This window comes from Polypterus senegalus, chromosome 11, assembly GCF_016835505.1.
Source record: "Polypterus senegalus isolate Bchr_013 chromosome 11, ASM1683550v1, whole genome shotgun sequence".
NCBI classification, from domain to species: domain Eukaryota; kingdom Metazoa; phylum Chordata; class Cladistia; order Polypteriformes; family Polypteridae; genus Polypterus; species Polypterus senegalus.
The window spans coordinates 77,797,885-77,815,086 of NC_053164.1; the positions used below are offsets into that span (position 1 = coordinate 77,797,885).

Sequence of the window (17,202 nt, forward strand, 5' to 3'; positions counted from 1 at the left end):
GGGTGTCTGCCCCCTCCTTGAACCCACACCCACCTGCTTGCCCCAGGAAACTGTCAAGAGCCGTTTGATGGATGTCTGCCGCCTCCTTGAACTACTGACTTGTATAGATATTCTTTCTAAATATGCCTGGGTCAGGGTTCTGAAAAACAAAACGGGTAAAAAAGTAACCAGGACTTTTCGAGAAATTTTGGAGGAACAGACCGATAGCGGTAAAGAGTTTCTCAATCAGGAATTTCAAAGCCTGCTCAATAAACACTGGATAAAACATTTTACCACCGCTAGTGAATTAAAGGCTTCGTTGGTGGAGAGGTTCAACCGAACTCTGAAGACCAAAATGTGGTGTTATTTCAGCTCCCGGAATACCTTGTCCTATCTGCCTGGGCTACAGGACTTTGTGAAATCTTGTAATCTCAGCTATCACCTAGGCATAAAAATGGCCCCTTGCCAAGGTGAATAGTTCCAATTCTTGGAAAGTCTTTAAAAACTTATACGGCCTAACTAAACCCAAAAGAAGTCTAAAATATAAATTCAAAGTTGGAGATACGGTGAGAGTGTCAAAATCCCAGAATCCTTTTACCAAGAGCTTCAAATAAACGTTGCCAGGGGGCAGGGTCCCCCTTCACATCCGCCAATCACGTGGAGGGGGCGGTGCTGGGTCACATGGAGGGGGTGGGGCCGGGTCACGTGGAGGGACGGGACATACACGAGCGGCAGAGATGCGAAGTGGCTGGAGCATAGTGCAAGCCAGGGGATTTGCGAACGAAGCAAACGGGGGAAGCCCTGGGGATATCATACTGTTCAAGTTTCATAGCACTTCTCAAAGTTTTATTTGAGATGATTAAAAAAAAATGAGAAACAGTGTCAGTTTACAATGAAAGAAAGATTAACAATCCTGGGTAAAGCTGATTCTGGAATGAAGAAAAATGATGTGGGGAAAGCATTTTGGAATCGTACCTTCATCTAACGACTTGTTTTCTTTCTGTGGTCATACCTGTAATTCTATTTAAACATCTAACATCTCATTTTCACATAAAATATTATTGCAGTTTAAGAAGCTCTTTTTTATATACAGATGTTGTCAAGCTTGGGTCACAGAGTTGCATGAGAGACAGGAAGGCGAGTCCAGATTTTCAAGGAAAATACACATACTTTATTACTGCATAGAGAAGGCAAGTACAGTCTCAAGATTTCATTCAGAACAGGAGTTGTTAGGAGCTGCATCATGGACAGTCGTCTTGCTTTAGTTCCCATCTTCAGATTAGAAGAATGCCTTCAGCACAGAATCTCTGCTTTGGTAGATGTGGCTTGGAGAATAGAGATCAGGAAAATGTGACGAAGAGCAGATCAAAGCCCGTTGTTAAATGTTAAACATTGTGCCCTTGATTTACTGTTTACCAGACACATCAGAGCAGTTAAGGGGCTGTCCTTGCACCGCTGCCATTAGACGGATGTATAAAGGATAGTGCGGATTAAAACCAGCTTAACAGCCAGCTGCCAATTAAACTGCTTATTTATGACTGAACTTAAGGTGTGTGCTACCCATCATATACAATGACATGTGCAAGGTGGCTGATAATGTCTTGTTATAGTGCTATTTCTAACCATTAGTGATGGTTGCTATAGATGGCATACAGTATATAGTTTCTTTTGCAAGTAAAAATAAAAAACAAAGCAGAAGATGCTAGATGAAAATAATTTAAATTAAATTGAAAAGAATAATTTTGCAGTTTTATATGCTCGTTTGTTAACTGCTCTAAGACCTGCCTATGAGACTACTCAAATGATAAACCCAGGGTACCTTCTGAATATTTAAAGCATGGGTGCCCAACTCCAGTCCTGGTGGGCTGCAGTGGCTGCATTTTAACCCTTTTCTTAATCAGTGACCAGTTTTCACTGCTAATTAACTTCTTTTTCCTTCATTTCAATAGCCCTGTTTTTAAGGATTCAGTCCTCTGAATTGATTCGTTTCTTCGTTAAGTGGCAGCCAAACAGAAATGAGTTGTGAAACAAGCCAACAGATGATCAGATCAACTGGATCATCAAGCTCCAACAAATTTCACTCCAACCAGTTTCTTAATGAGAAGCCAATTCTTACTTTTTCTAAGACCACCATCAAGATGATTTGGTGACCTGAGCAGACAAACTTGACTGAGACCTTCACCTTTTTCTGGTGGCTTGTTTTGTGTCTCATTATTGTTTGGCTTCTCATTAAGTAAAAAGAAACATCTATGGGGTCTGAGTCACATCAATTAAAACTAAGGCAAAACAATTTAATCGGCAGCACAAACGGCTCACTAATTAAGAAGATGGTTAGAATAAAAACCTGCAGTCACTGTAGCCCACCAGGACCTGAGTTGGACACTCCTTATTTAAAGCATATTAAATGTGTTTTCATCTGTGTAGTGTTTATTCAACTGTATGATCAGTAGAGAGGAGAAAACGTTGTGTAGATGATAATTAAAATCAAGATAAAGCAATTCAAGACATCATATAAAGTCAGACTAAAATTGTGTTATAATAGCATTGCAATAATGAAAGCCTGGCAGGAATTACTTGTTTAATCAAACACTAGCTAAAAATTCTATAAGCATTGTATAACTGTTGAAAGGAAATGTCTTTTAGCAAATTGTCTCAATGATTTCTGTAGCGTGATTGATTCCAGACAAATGCAATCAACAAAGCAAAGGATGTTCCAGCTGCTGCTATGTTAAAATAAATGTTGATGGTATCTGATTACAATGTGTATGAAGAGATAAAGCCCATAGTCCAGATGGGCTGTAAAATCTTAATAAATGATCTCCTACAAGTTAGTGAAGTTGCTGCCGTTCTCAGTTGATAGTCATGGAATCCCTTTTGGAAAAACAATTAAAATTATCTGAACAACAAAAGAATACACCAAATGAAAAAAATGATATAGTAGCAATATTATATATTATACAGTATAACACCTTCCCAACACAAGGTTTACCACTTTTAAATGCAAACTGGTATGCCTTTCAATCTACAAATGAATTTCATGGTACCCTGGTGAGAATTATCAAGCTTACCAAAATCTCTTAATATCTTGAGAGAAATTCAGGCTTTGTTTTTGTACATTTCAGCAGTGCATTTAATACTGTTCTACTATACCTCTGAACTAAGAAAGTGACAGAACTCGGGTTAATTCTAGACTTATTTCTGTGGTCTTAGAATTTTATGAGTTGCCACCAGCAAATCAGATTTAACTCTTCTTTCGTCCTTTTAAACTTAATACAGTACAAGGTTGTGTTCTATCTGCATGTACATTTTGTGCTTAATTTTGTGCCAACCCACACCTGATTCTTAAATGTTTCAAATTTGTTATACCACTGATAAGATTTTTGAAAGATTACACTTCATTCTCAGATTTTTTTTAAGTTGAATGTCGGATTTTATTAAATGCTGCTGTAATAACTTGAAATATAAATCAAACAAAAGGCATAGTCACGACTTTAAAAGGAAAACCCCAAGAGTGTTGCTATAAATAGGGAACAGTTGAGAGAGTAGCATTCTACAAATATTTATGAATCCAGTTTGATGATAAACAAATATTTTATGATTGTACATGACTTTGGTGAAGCTTTTTTTTTTCTCTTGGTAGTCTGTTCTAAAATGTTTTATGTAACTGTTTTTAGAGTGTTCTTTCTTTTAGTCTGAAATGTTTATTTAAAATGACCTACTCAGGATCAGCATGACTGGAGTTGAGCAAACATGTTTTAAACAAATATATACAGACTTCCTATAAAATCTTCCTGAATTACTTGGTAATCTTGCTTCTTCACTTAAAACTCATTCACATTTCCATAGGTTTTGTACTTCCTATAGTGTAGATTACATACAGCATGATATAAGATGGTGTAGCATGGTAGGTAGTAGGGCTGGGGGATACCACAATAATAAAAATTAAATATTTGAAACTCTTCAATAATAAAATTGTTTGGGTAATTTTTTATTTTTAACCCACTTTTCCGTACATTATAAAGCTTTCATCCCAAGCAATTATACACTTAACTCCCATACTCAGCACTAGTATTGCTTATCAGTTTCAGGACCCAAAGGTACTCCACCAGGATACATGTATTTAAATGTCAGTTACGTATTGTGTATACTACGTAAACATAATCTGAAACATAATATGCTCAAATCACCTGATAAGTACAATTCTAACATATATATATATATATATATTTTATTATGTTTATCTCTCATTTTTGTGTTTATTGAAAACTATCTAAAGTATCAGTTGCTACATACAGTGGGTACGGAAAGTATTCAGGCCCCCTTCAATTTTTCACTCTTTGTTATATTGCAGCCATTTGCTAAAATCATTTCAATTAATTTTTTTCCTCATTAATGTACACACAGCACCCCATATTGACAGGCAAAAAAAGATTTTTTGAAATTGTTGCAGATTTATTAAAAAAGAAAAACTGAAATATCACATGGTCCTAAGTATTCAGACCCTTTGCTCAGTATTTAGTAGAAGCACCCTTTTGAGCTAATACAGCCATGAGTCTTCTTGGGAAAGATGCAACAAGTTTATCACACCTGGATTTGGGGATCCTCTGCCATTCCTCCTTGCAGATCCTCTCCAGTTCTGTCAGGTTGGATGGTAAACGTTGGTGGACAGCCATTTTTAGGTCTCTCCAGAGATGCTCAATTGGGTTTAAGTCAGGGCTCTGGCTGGGCCATTCAAGAACAGTCACAGAGTTGTTGTGAAGCCACTCCTTCGTTATTTTAGCTGTGTGCTTAGGGTCATTGTCTTGTTGGAAGGTAAACCTTCGGCCCAGTCTGAGGTCCTTAGCACTCTGGAGAAGGTTTTTGTCCAGGATATCCCTGTACTTGGCCGCATTCATCTTTCCCTCGATTGCAACCAGTCGTCCTGTCCCTGCAGTTGAAAAACACCCCCATAGCATGATGCTGCCACCTCCATGCTTCACTGTGGGGACTGTATTGGACAAGTGATGAGCAGTGCCTGGTTGTCTCCACACATACCGCTTAGAATTAAGGTCAAAAAGTTCTATCTTGGTCTCCTCAGACCAGAGAATCTTATTTCTCACCATCTCAGAGTCCTTCAGGTGTCTTTTAGCAAACTCCATGCGGGCTGTCATGCGTCTTGCACTGAGGAGAGGCTTCCGACAGGCCACTCTGCCATAAAGCTCTGACTGGTGGAGGGCTGCAGTGATGGTTGACTTTCTACAACTTTCTCCCATCTCCTGACTGCATCTCTGGTGATCTTTGGGTTCTTCTTTACCTCTCTCACCAAGGCTCTTCTCCCCTGGTAGCTCAGCTTGGCCGGACGGCCAGCTCTAGGAAGGGTTCTGGTCGTCCCAAACATCTTCCATTTAAGGATTATGGAGGCCATTGTGCTCTTGGGAACCTTAAGTGCAGCAGAAATTTTTTTGTAACCTTGGCCAGATCTGTGCCTTGCCACAATTCGGTCTCTGAGCTCTTCAGGCAGTTCCTTTGACCTCATGATTCTCATTTGCTCTGACATGCATTGTGAGCTGTAAGGTCTTATATAGACAGGTGTTTGGCTTTTCTAATCAAGTCCAATTAGTATAATCAAACACAGCTGGACTCAAATGAAGGTGTCACAGCAAAGGGTCTGAATACTTAGGACCATGTGATATTTCAGTTTTTCTTTTTTAATAAATCTGCAACAATTTCAAAAATTATTTTTTTTGTCTGTCAATATGGGGTGCTGTGTGTACATTAATGAGAAAAAAAATTAATTTAAATGATTTTAGCAAATGGCTGCAATATAACAAAGAGTGAAAAATTGAAGGGGGTCTGAATACTTTCCGTACCCACTGTATGTATATTTGTATAAAGGGTTGAGGCAACAAAGCAGATACAGGTGGAATACCTTTGTAATGAAATTCATGGGATCATAAAAGTTTCGTTGTAACGGAAATTTCATCATAACAAATATGGGAAAAATGCATATACTATTGTAACCGATGTCGCTGACAATTCAATGTCTCTAATGGCAGGGCACAAAGGCAGCTCCATAGCTGTTCTGCTGCGTCCAGTAAATGGTAAACCATGGGCAAAGTAATTGGTTGTCCTCTACAGGATCAAGCTTGCCACATAACATGCTTGTCGCAAAATATTTAGAAAATTCAATAGCCGGGTTTGACTTGCTCTTTCTCGCACTTTCCTGATCTCTTTTCTCCAGGCCACATCAGCCATAGAGGTGACTCTGAGCCGGTGGTGGTCTTCAAATCTAAAGATGGGAGCTAAAGAATGGGGGCTTGGCCATGTCATGGCTCTTATCTCGTGTGCTTGAGTGCTGAAGTAACAGTTCCATTTTTGAATGAAGTCGTAAGACTGTACCTACCTTCTCTATACAGTACCTGTATTTTCCTTGAAAAGCTGGACTCCCCTTTCTGTCTGTCATGCAACTCTGTGACCCAAGCTTGGCAATACCTATATAAAAAAACACTTCTTAAACTGAAAAAAAAATGCAATTGAAAGACATTAGATTCAACTTTATTTTAATAGAAATACAGGTATGAAAATACAGAATGAAAACAAGATGTTAGGTGCAACTTTTTTATAGAAATATAGTTGATAATACAGAATGAAAGTCAGAAGTTAGATATAACTTTTTTTATTGAAATACAGTTAAAATACAGAATAAAAATGAGATGCTAGATGTAACTTATTTTTTAAATAAAAATACAGAAATGAAAATACTTTTTCTTTTTGTAGAAATACAGGTATTAACACAGAATGAAAACAATACATTAGATGAAGAGGAGATTCCAAATGCTTTCAACTCATCATTTTTCTTCATTCTGTAATTAACTTTTTCCAGGATTGTTACTTTTTCTTTCAGCATAAACTGACGCAGTTTCTCACTTTTTTGTTCATCTCAAAAAAAATTTTAAGAACTGCTATGAAACTTGAACAGTACAGTATCTGCATATGACACAACTACACACGTGGACACTAGGTGGAGCACTGACTCAGAATTTGGCTATGTTTATGATGTCACACCTGTACTCTTGCTGAGACTAGAATTTTTTCAACAGACTATCTCTCAGCCTGTTGCAGAGGTCCTGACACTTGGCATAGAAAATGTAGGCATGGCATTAAGTATTTTTTGTATCACATTATCATTTTTGATGGCCATTTTTAGCTAGCTTCAGATAAGAAGTGAAGGTTAACTACTATAACGCATCACGTAATTGGGCATCACATTCTGGGTTTTTAGTATAATAAGCCAGTTGGAAAATGTAATTGGTGACTATGGGCTTGTTCATACTTCACGCTCAGAACGTATACATGCCCGCATCATTGCTGCCACATATCCCCATTGTTCATTTGACGCATCATCTGAGCAGGTCCTCAGAAATTAATGCGACATGTGCGCGAGTTGCAGTACCAGCAAAAAGTCGGGAGGCACCATATGATAAAAGTCAGAATGTGATGTCAGAGTCTCTGTTTACTATATTTACAGGATCGATGTGCATGCTTCGATGTTTGGTGAATGGTTTGATGTGGTGACGCAAAATGCCGACATACAGATGCATATGTGGTTCTTTTATTTTCAAGCGTCGCATATTCCCGATGGTAATGACACAATACATTTTAAATGTCTCACATACCATCTTTTGTGGCGTCTTTTTTTTTGCAACTTCACAACAGCAACATAATGTACAGTGCTGTATTTGAGCCACTGAGAAAAAATGAAGGACTTGGTAAAAACGTGTATTTTGTGATTAAAGTGGAAATTTCAGCTTTAATCTCGTAGTTTACTTTTTAATTGCTGTGGCAAGCAGCAATAGATCACCACACTGAACACATTAAATGTCTGATATTCCAACTCTCTGCAAATTTAGAATCTTTAGATTTATACTTAATATCACTTTCTTGATGAATTGCATTAAAGTATGAATTGTTAATTTCATGTAAATAATGAATACTGTTAATAATTACTCACATGGGTGTGATACGGTGGCGGAGTGGTAGCACTGCAGTCTCTCAGGGAGTCACGTCGCTGGTATTCCCTGCTTAGACTCCGTACTGTGCTCCAGTTTCCTTCCAAAAATATGTGGCTATGGGGATTTGGTGCTGCTTAAATGACTCCAGCGTATGTGTGTGCTTTTATTTACCTTGTTATGAGATGAGGCCCTGTCCAGGGATTGTTTCTGCCTTGTGCCCAATTCTTGTTGAAATGGACATACAGTATCCCTGGATTGATGGATTTAATTATTAAACATCCTTTTCAGAGATATTGCGATACGGTGTCATCGGAATTTAATGGGTGTTCCAGGCAATTCACAACACAGAGAAGCCAAACCTGTTCTCACTGTGATAATATCTCACACTGCCACCTGCTGGATTCCTCCAGATTTACGTAAAGTGCGCAGGCAAGTATAAACAGTAAAACGCTTACGTAGCTGTAGCGTCCGCTGGAGCATGCGTCGCGTTGCGTGCAGTATCATCCTGGCCTAAGAATTACAATTGATGTTTCATAGTTTTATATAGTATATTTTAATAACAGCATTTTATAGATGTTTCACCACACATTATTTATAAGAAATGTTAGGTAAAATACTGCTAAACATAAATAAAGCCTTTTTCCTCCCCGGGACAAATAAAAATCTGTCTGTCTGTCTCTCTGTCTCTTCTGCTCTTTTATATTTGCATTAATTTTCATTTGCTTTAAATACCTTTGTTTGTTGGATCCTTCTGATTTTTTGGGCATTTTCTGTACAGTCATTCCTCCATAGTAAAGAATTTGATATTTGCAGTTTTGGTTATTTGCGAGTTGGCCGTGGATAATTAAGTGGAAATATTTTTGGAGCCTGCTGAAAGATCACAAAAACTCACAAGTGACATGTAAGCCGTACATCTATTACATATTAGTGTTATTTAATATGTTAGTATAAGTGCATACTATATCTGTAATATTAAGTTATTTTTGGCTAGAAAAAAAAAAGCGTGCAATCTATGCATCTTGGCTTTGGTACACCATGCATCTTTGTCTTAGCAATCAGCCTTACTCACATGTTAACTGTCTTTGTGACTCATGTTTCACATTCCCCCATCAACATTTATGGAAGTGTGAAGACTTTGGAAGAAAAGGTTCTGCTCCTCCCAGGAGTTTGAGTCAGACCCCAGCCTTTGAACAGCCGCACTGGCCCAAACATGCACATAGCAGCATTTTCTGTTAGGTTTGCAGAGAGCTACACCCTTATACTCTTCCTCCACACTGTTTCCTCTTTCCCCACCAGCTACTCTCCACCTTGACTGCTCCCTTAGTTATTCAGCAGGCCTGGACGTCTCCTCCTAGCTGGTTTGCACTCTGCTGTCTCTCTCGCCTCTTCCAGAAACCCATATAGAGCTCTAATCGTCCTTTTTGGCACTTGCCTTTCACAAGCTCACTTCTTGATTTTCTTTCTCCCAAATCTCTATCTCCTTTCATACCTGCTCCTCTCTTTTTTTATTCATGTCCCCAAACCTAACTGACGTGTGTCATCAGTGGTTAACCTGCAGGGTAAATTAAAAACACCTTAAAGCAATTAATACTGTATATTAAATCACGAAAATACCCAACTGTGACATGCCCCTCTACAGTTAGGGAGGCCCAAGTATTTGTTGCAAATTTTCACTTTGCAGGGGTCTTCTGCTCCTAATCCTTGCAAAAGTGAATGGGTGATCTGTATTGTTTTTATTTTAAAAGTCATTCTTCCATTGTAGAGTACACAAACTATTGTTTGTGGTATGTTACAACAATTATCACTCTCATCCAAAATATTTTTTTTTCCCTCCTGTTACTTTTTTTTTAAGGTATATTGTCTCCTGTGGTGGAGTACCCACAAATCATCCTCTAGATTCAGTTTTATCCTCAGGTCAAAAAGTTACTCAAGAGCCACTCACAGTGACAACTGCTGTTTTGTGTCTATATTGCAAACTTTGTATATTGGTGTGTTGTTCTTTGTACAGTGCGTATGTCTGTTTTTTGTGTGTTTTTGTTAGCATTGCATTATTGTCACTATTTTGAGGACTCATGCGAGTAAGAATATTTTATGTACACATGACAGTAAACTTCAGCTTGAGTTTTCCTTGACCAGTGATTAAATCTTTGAATCTTGCACTGAAAGAACAGTCCAGACCTGTTCATATCATATTCTGAACTAATTTACATGGTGCTTTTCTCTGTTACAGTACTGCTAAATAAAAATTAATATTTAGTAATCAGCCTTGCAAAGTTCATATTATTTTGAAAAAAAAATATTGATTGATAAACAATTATTTTTAGCAATTACTTAACATACAAACATCCATTATAGTAACTCAAAGGTTTTCAACAGAAGTATTTTCAAAGTGCTTTGACAACTGAATGATGATTGTATTATTATTATTACTACTTGTATATATTTTTAAGGAAGGGAATAATTTATACTAATGTAATTTGCCAAAAAATAAAGCATTCTCTGAATTCTCTGAATTCTTCTGAATAAGTTTAAAATTATTGTTATGCTAAATCTTTTTTATGCTAAACCTTTTATTTTTGTATCCTAATATATTAACATTTTATTGAATTAATTAAAAGCAAGTAAAATGCCATACAAGCAAGTCAAACTTGACAAAATTAAGTTCAAATCAGCCCCCACCCATGAGAAAGAAAGCTTGGCCAACACTTTTAAGAGTAGGAAAAAAAGAGGGGGAGAAAATGCTTTTCCCCAATTTAATTGCTTATTCTAAAATATTATTGATTAGATCCTATCAGGTTTAAAAAAAAATTAGCACAAATCCTCTAAATGAGAATTTTATTTTTTTCCAATTTCAAATAGTATATAACATCAGTTTGCCCACTAACTGAGGTGGGTTAGGATTCTTCCAGCTGAGCAAGATAAGTCTACGTGCCAATAGTGTAGTAAAGGCAATTACAGTTTGTTTGTCTTTCTCCACTTTAAGCCCATCTGGGAGTACAGTAATTCCTCCTCCATCGCGGGGGTTGCGTTCCAGACCCCCCCGCGATAGGTGAAAATCCGCGAAGTAGAAACCATATGTTTCTATGGTTATTTTTATAATTTTTAAGCCCTTATAAACTCTCCCACACTGTTTGTAAATATTCCCCGCAGAGTTATACAGCATAATCCCTTTGTATTCTCTTAGATAGGTAATCTTAGGTAAGATTAATTGAAATTATGTATATAAACACACTGTTTATATACAGTAAAACCTAAATATTATTTTAAAGATATTGAGTGTCTCCACATGTTACATCCATTACGATAGACAGGCCACCAGCAATAAATACGTACAATGCAACAAAAATAGTATACAGTAAATGTGTGTACAGTGACACTAAACGTACGTACATGTACTAAGTACTGTAAGTAGAAAATTAATTATGGTTACTCACCAACAATGACACGATGACTTGTCCGATAACAATGAGTTTTATTTTACTGCACAACAAAGGAGAGCGTTACAGTTCTTAAAAAGTAGCCACTTCAGGCGATTGTGTAGCACTGCCGTTGTTGTTCTTCTGGCAGTCTTCAATCCAAATCCCTAAAGCAGATTCCATCCAGACTACTGCCTTATTACATCCACTTACAACTTGTTTTGCACCCTGGTTAAAAGGACACTGCGGCCGTAGATCTTATATTCCTTTCCTACTTTTTAAATAAAAAGAATCGTAGCCTTCAACAAATCCAAAACGTTTACCTTTTCGGCAATCGTTAACATCTTCTGTTTGCGCTTGGGCACGGCCCCTGAAGCAGTAGCAGATCGTTTTGGAGCCATAATGAAGGGCTTGACTATGCACAAAGATAAACACAAAAGAGCACAAAAGTTAACTCTTTACACAGCGAAACACGTTGATGCTGAATGAGCGAGACGAGACTTCCTGGTTAACACTGCATTCAGCAAGCAGGAACTTAACTGTGTGCTCTGATTGGTTAGCTTTTCAATCATCCGCCAATAGCGTCCCTTGTATGAAATCAACTGGGCAAACCAACTGAGGAAGCATGTACAGGAAGTAAAAAGACACATTGTCCGCAGAACCCGCGAAATATTCGCGTTATATATTTAGTTATGCTTTCATATAAAATCCGCGATAGAGCGAAACCGCGAAAGTCAAAGCGCAATATAGCGAGGGATTACTGTACACCAAACACATCTGTTAATGGGTTAGGAGAGATTGTGACACCAAGGCTGTCTGAAAGGCATTTAAAAATTTTGGTCCAGAATGATGTTAATTTGGAGCATGCCCAAAACATATGACCCAATGAGGCTGGAGCTCGATTGCAATGTTCTCAGATTGGATCTTGCTCTGGAAACATTTTTGCACAATTTTAAACAAGATATATGTGCTCAGTTAAAGATTTTAAGTTGAATAATCGTATGCTTTGCGCCTTGCCGCGTTCCACTCCTTTTCTGAATTGTTAAGTAAGCGATCCTTTTCCCATTGTACTCTGAGATCTTTGAAAGGGAGGGACTTTAAAATGTTTTCATATATTACAAAAATGCTGTCTGAGTCCTCAAGACTGATCAATAATTCTTCTGGAATAGAAGTAGGTGAGAGGTGGGGAAAATTGGACAGATTTTGTTAAGCAAAATTTCTGATTTGAAGGTAGTAAGAATTGTGTTGATGGAAAGTTAAATTTGGAGTTTAATGCAAAGACGTTATCTATATACAAATCTCATCTCTAAGTGATTTAATCCCTTATATTTTCCAAAAAGTTATAAACTACATAAGTTTTAGAAGGTGGAAAAAGGCGGTTATCGTGCAGAGGTGCCACAGATAAAAGTTTCTCTATCTTTTTTTTTTTTTTATTTTATTAATTTTATTACAATCCATACAAAGCAATCAAGATTTTACAAAAAGAAAAATTGAGTTAAGAACAGATCGATCCCCACCCCTGAGAGAGAGAGCAAGCCAAATAACGTTAAATTTAAGGCTTGTAAACATACCTAATTTAAAAAAAATTCTCTGTGCTTTATGAACTTATTTTAAAATATTACTGATTAGATCCTGCCATGTTCTGAAAAAGGTCTGTACAGATCCTCTAACTGAGTATTTGATTCTTTCCAATTTCAAATAATATAACGGTTTCCCACTGACTTAAAAGCGGAGAGTTTGGATTCTTCCAGTTTATCAGAATGAGTCTGCGTGCCAACAGTGTAGTGAATGCAATCACGATTTGTTTGTCTTTCTCCACTTTAAACCCCGCTGGAAGAACCCCAAACACAGCTGTTAATGGGTTAGGAGGGATTGTGAGTCCAAGGCTGTCTGACAGGTAATTAAAAATTTTTGTCCAGAATAATGTTAATTTGGTGTAGGCCCAGAACATTGCAACGTTCGCAGGTTGGATCATGCCCTGGAAACATTTTGGAGAGTTTTAGTCGAGACAGATGTGCTCGATATATAATTTTGAGTTGTATAATTGTATGGTTTGCGCATATGGAGCTTGAGTGAATTCTCTGCATTGCTACTTTCCACTCCTTTTCTGATATATTGTTTCTCTATCTTGAAGTACTTCCTACATTGTGGTTCCATATTATGAGTGAATGAAGCACATTTGGGTTGTTAGTATATTGGAAATAACTTGTATTTACTGCGGTACAAAGCAAGGAATATAAAGAAGTACTGCAGGATTTTATTTCTATTGCATACCAAGCCTGGGTGTGTTCATCTATTTGTGTTAATGTCAATGTTTTTACAGCTTGTATTAGGGCTGTTTGATATAACGATATATATCGGATGACAATATGAAAACGTCTATCGCTGCACATTACGCTATCGTTTGTTTCGTGGTGTCGCAAAATAAACTGTTTACGGCAATATTTTTTTCATTGTTTTGATGGCCACCACGTGGATGCAGACACACTAGCATGGCTGATGAAGATGAGGCAACACCAGGTAGCTTCACACAGAAGGACCTTGTTCGTAAATGAGGGGCTACCTCTGTAGTATGGAGATGGTTTGGATCTGAAGAGTCTGACACGGACCAGAAAACGGTACTGTGCAAATTATGCTGCAAACCGAGTCCAACACGACAAACCTCTTCTACCACCTCCGCAAAAAGCACGTGAACGAGCATGCAGAGAGTTTACAACTGAGAGCCAGGCCACGTAGGATATTACAGTTGCAAAGGTACTATTTAAACGAGCATGTTAAAAGCTTGGAAGATTAATTGCTACCAAAACAATTTGCTTAAGGCATAATTTCCCCTGCAGCGTTTGCTGTCAACGTTAATCTTGTTAAAATTACGTTTACGCCACAACTGCATTAACACGGCAAATCTCCGTTAACGAGTTACCACGGATCGCCCCGTGCTTGGGGCTGGACGGCATCAACACGTTAGCGCCGTCCAGTCCCACGCACGAGGCGATCAGCTATAACTCATTAACGGATATTTGCCACACTACGATGTGCAAATTAACATTTTACTAGAATGTAGCCTAAAAAATATTATATTTAATATTATATATTTAATATATTTTTGTCGTAAGCCTTATTGCTGCTACAGTTTGAAGTACAATGTTTACATTTGGTTTTGACAGTTAATTTTAGACTTGTATTTATTTTGTTTAATGGGTTTATCTATACTAATAAAAGGCAAAGCCCTCACTCACTCACTCACTCACTGACTCATCACTAATTCTCCAACTTCCCGTGTGGGTGGAAGGCTGAAATTTGGCAGGTTCATTCCTTACAGCTTCCTTACAAAAGTTGGGCAGGTTTTATATCGAAATTCTACGCGTAATGGTCATAACTGGAAGCAGTTTTTCTCCATTTACTGTAATGGAGATGAGCTTCAACGCCGTGAGGGCGGAGTTTCGTGTGACATCATCACGCCTCCCACGTAATCACGCAGTACATAGAAAACCAGGAAGACCTCAAAAAGCGCTGAAGAAAACATGCATTATATAATTGAGAAGGCAGCGAAACAATAAGAAGTGAGCGAGTGACATATACAACCATATTCATGAGTTCTGCTACTTCAGAAACAAAGCACGATGTAAACCTACACTTTAAATTAAGTTCATAGACAGGCTGCCGCTGGCGTTTGTAATTTAGTGCCTGCCCATATAAGGCCGTCCGTCAGCGGCAATCCAATAGCAAACTGCCACGGGTAAATATTCACGGGTGAAGGACTGTGCTTATGGAGAGGAAGATGAGATGGTCAGGGTGGTGTTTGACACAAACTCAGCGAAACTGCGAGAGAAAGTTTTAAGTGCCAGGACTAAGGTAACATTAAATACAGCCATGGACATAGCACGAGATGGCACCAGCACAGCTGGGAACCTTCGATGCATATACACCGAGCGGCTCACGTGAACTGACGCAGTGCACAGATAAAAGGCAACAGTTCCAAAGAGAGCTGAACAAAAACCGAATTACACAATTGAAAAGGCAGCAAAAAATATGAAGCGCCTGATAAGCATATTCATAAATCCAGCTACTGCGGAAACAAAGCACACGGTGGAAAAGATCAATGTCCCGCTAAAGGAAGACAGTGTAAAAAAACCCGTGCATGCAGTGTGTCAGGTCTCAGATAAAGAAGAAGATGAGCTGTTTATTGATGCAGTAAGAAACGAATCGATGAATGAAACCTGTCATCTTTACAGCGATTGACAAACACGGAATGTAACTTGAACACAACACATCCTACAAATACGAACCTGATTGAAAGAAATAATGATAATCAAATCCTTGATGACAGCAACACTCAGTAACACTCACAAAACAAATACTGTATATTGACAGTCATGTTACGTTATTTTTAAAATGTTCCCTTTTCTTTTCTAGCTTTTTAACACACTACTTCTCCGCTGCGATACGCGAGTATATATATATGTATATATATATTCCGATCTACATACTCGAATAATGGATACTTTATTCGCCATCAATGATTGTTTTGGTAAAGCCATACTCAGTGTATTCATTAGATGAGCGGTAAAAAGTAAGAGCGAGGGAGGATGACTCATTGAGGCATGCAGGCTGTAGTGCGTCAACTCTATCTGAATTGCGATCACATTTGAAAAATATATCTTTTCAAGTTCTATTTAGTCCATATGTGTAAAACACATCCGCCCGGCGTAATTATATCCGCCCGCGAGATCATTTTATATACTGTATTATTGTTATTAAAGCCGGGTATATGAAGCGCTGGTAACACAATAAACTACAGATCCCATAATGCAGCGCTTCAGCTGCCTTTCCGAACACTAACCGCGTTAATTAAGTTATTGCGATGCTGCAAGTTATTGCGAAGCTAGAGTTATTGCGCACTGAGTTTGCACGGCGCTTTGGTGACTTTGAAGAACAAAAAAAGTCCGTCTCTCGAACCTTGTGCATGTTTGGTAGCACATATCTGTGTGAGAAGCTCTTCTCAGTGATAAAGACTAACAAAACAGCACACAGGAGTCGCCTCACTGATGAGCACCTGCAATCCATCCTGAGAATCTCCACAACACAGAATCTCACACCAAACAGAAACGAACTTGTGGCCAAAAAAAGATGCCAGGCGTCCAGCTCTAAAATGACATATGAGCAAAGACAACTGAATGATTTGATTTGTTATTGCACGTAAGAGCGGGAGTGAACCGTTTTAACAAACAGCGTATTGCACTGATACGAAATAGCTGTGTGTGTATATATGTAGATATGTATGTATATGTATATATATGTTTATATAGTTGTGTGTGTATGTATATATATATATATATGTTTATGTGTGTGTGTAAATATATATATATAATATATATATATATATGACAACAACACTCATCACTCACAACAGTGACAAAACAATTACATTGACAATCAGGTTACGTTATTTTCAAAATGTTTCCTTTTCTTTTCATTGCTTCTTTAACACACTACTTCTCCGCTGCGAAGCGCGGGTATTTTGCCTATTGGCCTTATATAGTTTAGTTGTTAGTGCTTTGATCCTTTTATATTTAATATATGTTGTGAGAGTTATTGCTGCTACAGTTCACATTTTGTTTATGTCAGGCATTTTATATAGCAGTATTTTATATTGGGCCTTTAGTAATTTGTTTTTGAAAAGTGTTTTATATTTGATACATTAACATTTTATGTTTACATTCTAAGTCAAACATTTGCTCAAATGTTCTAAATAAAAGAACAGAAATAATTACAAGTTGAGTACTTCTCATTTTTGATTTTTTTAATTTAAATGAAAA

General features: G+C 37.7%; 1 protein-coding gene across 12 annotated transcripts in view; it reads left to right on the plus strand.

Annotated features, from left to right (window-relative positions):
- mark2b (MAP/microtubule affinity-regulating kinase 2b) overlaps positions 1–17,202 on the plus strand; it is a 290,583-nt gene that overhangs the window by 138,730 nt on the left and 134,651 nt on the right. The window lies entirely within an intron of this gene.